Here is a 3,530-nt window from a genome sequence, read left to right on the forward strand (position 1 = left end):
AGGTCACCTTATGCGGTAAGGTACAGGTCACCTTATGCTTTGTCATCTAAAAACACATACCTGATGGCTTTATGAAGATGGTGCGTTACTATTAAGTTTACAGAAAGCGATCGCTAAGTCAGTGACTTATGTAAATCACGATGTACGCATTCATGCAATAAAGGATGACGCGAATTTCGGTTTCGAATCTGTTTTTTGGACGCGTAGTAGTTTCGTACAGTTTAAGTTTGACATGCGATCGCGCGTCGACATCTATGGCACACTCGTGCCTTATGTGCCACCGAAGCCCCGAAGTGCTCTGGCATATACCTTCACATGTAAGTAAACGAATGTATCTCCTTGTTGAGAATATCACGCGAGTAGGCAGCTCTTGTGGTGCATCACAATCGTTTGAGAAGCGTCACAGTAGAGCATTTTCTACATGCGGAGCAGTGTTTTTATTTGCAGGTTTCCCTTCAGTAGGAAATCGCTGGACAGGTGGACCAGCGCACCGGAATTGTATTGGCGAAGCCACAAGCAACTCATAGAATCTGTTTAATTGTCGCACTTTGAATAATCATGCTTCTACAAAGGCCACAGCAGAAAAACAGCCTGATGCCGAGTATTTCTGTGCCAGGAAGTAATCAAGAGGCGAGTGCCTAATGCGAACGAAATCGAGTGCATCGAGACTTAGAACGACAGAAAGCTGAGCTAGTTGGTAAGGATTCATTATGCAAATGCAAAACAGAGGTGAGGCGTGCAGACAGGACACAAGAGTAGAGAAGTGGGCGGCGCTCGTGTTGTTTGCTTGTAAATACTCTACTCTTGTGTCCTGTCTGCACGCCTCACCTCCGTTTTGCATAACGAGTGCATCAACCCACATGTTAATAGCGTAGGCGTTTTATTAACTGTGCAATATTTTCAACACTTCCTTGCATGCCATTTCATGTGGCATATCTTTTCTGGTCACAAATTTGTGCAGCGAATCTATTTGCATGATCGACTCCGGGCCTGTGGGACCGTTCACTTGCACTTGATGCTAAGTCTTTTACATGTATCCATAAACTGCAGATATGCAAATCAGATCCCTGCGAGCATTTTCAAAACTCAATTATTTTAGACAACAGGCACATATGCAATACTGACATAATCTCAAATACCACTAAGCAGCTGGGACACATCTTTGTTGACCATACTCGCAGGTAAAATAAGTAGATCATGTGGACAGCTCAAGCTCATTTTCCTTAAATAAGTGTGTACAAGGGGTATGCAAAAATAATTTTTTTCTCGCGCACCGATTCTTTTGCTGTATAAGCAAGAGGACCCCCCACGTTAGTGCAAGTATCTTGTACATCACACTAATATGTGCTTTAATTTACCAAGTGAGATGAGTTACTTTTATGGCTCATTCAGTCAAATCACCCTGCAAGCTGCATTCATCAATCTTCAATTGGATTTTGCAAATGTTTAATGAAACATGTTTCCCTTTTATGTAGATATGCAATGGCAAGCCCTTCTGTGTGTTCCAAAGGTAAAATTTAAGCTCTAAATTAAAGAAGACATTTCTAGTCAGAAACAAGCAAAAATGATGAATGCAGAGTATCAGAAGCCCCAAGGTACAGAAATTATGAGAAGTGTCGAATGATTGTAAGAAAAGAGTCGTATTTGAAAATGCAAGACTCTTTAGTGGAGGTCAAGCAAGTCAATATAGGTAGAATACTCTGCAAAATTATGCGAGTGAGGGGATGCCAAACAATGGGTCAGAAAATGCATTGTTTTTCTGCAAAAAAAAGCTGATTCCCATTACATAAGTCACTTTAGCATCATGAGACTGCTGCTTGATAAATTCAGAAATAAACCAAAAAACAAGACACGCAAAAATAAAAAATAATTTATTGATGCCCTCTCCACACTGGGATAAATAAAAATAAACACATCACATCTAATGTGGACATATCAGACGCCTTGTGAAACACTACAGGAAAAATTCTGTTTCGAGCTATGGCACTTGCTACATAGATGTGGGGGGCCTTGCACCAATAGTAATAGTTACCACTGCATTTAGAAATTGAAAGCATTCATGCAGACAAGGATGATTCTTTATATTTTTGGCAACCACTTCAAATGCCTCCACCAAGTGTTACTATGCTGCACGCAGCCATACTAAGGATCTCGCAGCAACACCTGCAGGTAACAAGCAGAAGCAGTCAAAGTGCTGCTGTGTTCTGGACACTATGTTTGAAAACTTTAGGCAAGAAGAGTGCAAGAAGCAGACATAACAACTGCATTTATTTCCATAATTCCCCATTTGAATGGCCTTTTCTTTTTGCTTAGACAATGCCTACACCTAGCCACAGCAGCTCCCTCATACAGACTCCGCAAGCCAAGAGGCCGTGGAGGCAAATGCAGGTAAGAGGCAAGAAGCAATAGCACTGGTATCGACATTCATCTAATTTCTTACTTTTTCTTTCGTTAAGGCAGCCAGCACACCTCGAACAGCCACCTTGACTGCGGGTGTGTTACCCTAGTCGCCAAGGAAACATTTGAGGGAAAGCGGCAGGCAATGTGAACAGCCACTTCTCCATGTAAACGATACTCTTTCTTTGATGGCCCCTACGCCTCGCCAGCACACTTGCGCACAAAGATGCCACGGAAGCACGTGCAGGTCAGAGGCAAGAAGCAGTGGCACTGGTGTCGACATTCACCCAATTTCTTTTTCTTACACTGAGGCAGCCAGCACACCTCGAACAGCAACCTTGACTGCGGGTGTGTCAGTAGATTCCTGTTGTACATATGCTCATAATAAACTTCAGTAAACTTGAACTTGATAATAAACTTGAAGGCAAATGGGACATTGATGCATTGTTTTTTTGAACATTTATTGTACACGTAGGTTATACTTTGCAGCGCTACAGAGTGTATTTTGAAGCTTCCCTCTAGATTTTGCACCTTTAATTACGTATGTGTTGTGTGGCCCTCAGTGCAGTTCATGTTGTAGCAGCTGCTTTGTCTGTGTATCGCACCTTGGCTTAAGCTCGTGATATCCACACACTTCTCTCACATATACAAAAATAAAGTTCTATGCAGTCCTCAGTGTTACAACAAAAAATGAAAGTAAACAATCCGATCGTGGAATTGTGTTTATTACAGTGATTCCTATGTCAATTACTGACAAGTTGACAACTTGAACTGGTCACTCCGTCCATAGTCTCCTCTATTTTTCAAAAATAAAGGAGGCTATGATCCGTCATGTATGTATACATAAAAAAAGGGGTATGTGTGTGTGTTTGTAGTGGGGGTATAGGATGTACCAAAAATGTAGCAACACCGTCCTCTAGACCCATTCCGTTAAGGTAGTACCGTAACAACGCGTATTATGCATAAAGTTCATACAACCAACTCTGATATTACTACACACGCCAGGCGACGCGAGCTACATTTGCCATAACGCATTCGCGACTGCACCGGATGCCCTCCATCTTATTCTCGTTAATCGAGCTCACTGCACCGAGGCAAAAGAAAGATCATGGGCGCAGGTGCCTTTCAAGTAT

General features: G+C 42.2%; 1 long non-coding RNA gene across 1 annotated transcript; it reads left to right on the top strand.

Annotated features, from left to right (window-relative positions):
- Positions 1 to 748: 748 nt before the first annotated feature.
- On the top strand, positions 749 to 2,831 carry LOC126524015 (uncharacterized). The gene is made up of 2 exons (XR_007597850.3): positions 749 to 2,388; positions 2,457 to 2,831. It is a non-coding gene; the product is annotated as an uncharacterized lncRNA (long non-coding RNA).
- The last annotated feature ends 699 nt before the right edge of the window (positions 2,832 to 3,530 follow it).

This window comes from Dermacentor andersoni, chromosome 6 (genome assembly GCF_023375885.2).
Source record: "Dermacentor andersoni chromosome 6, qqDerAnde1_hic_scaffold, whole genome shotgun sequence".
Classification (NCBI taxonomy): domain Eukaryota; kingdom Metazoa; phylum Arthropoda; class Arachnida; order Ixodida; family Ixodidae; genus Dermacentor; species Dermacentor andersoni.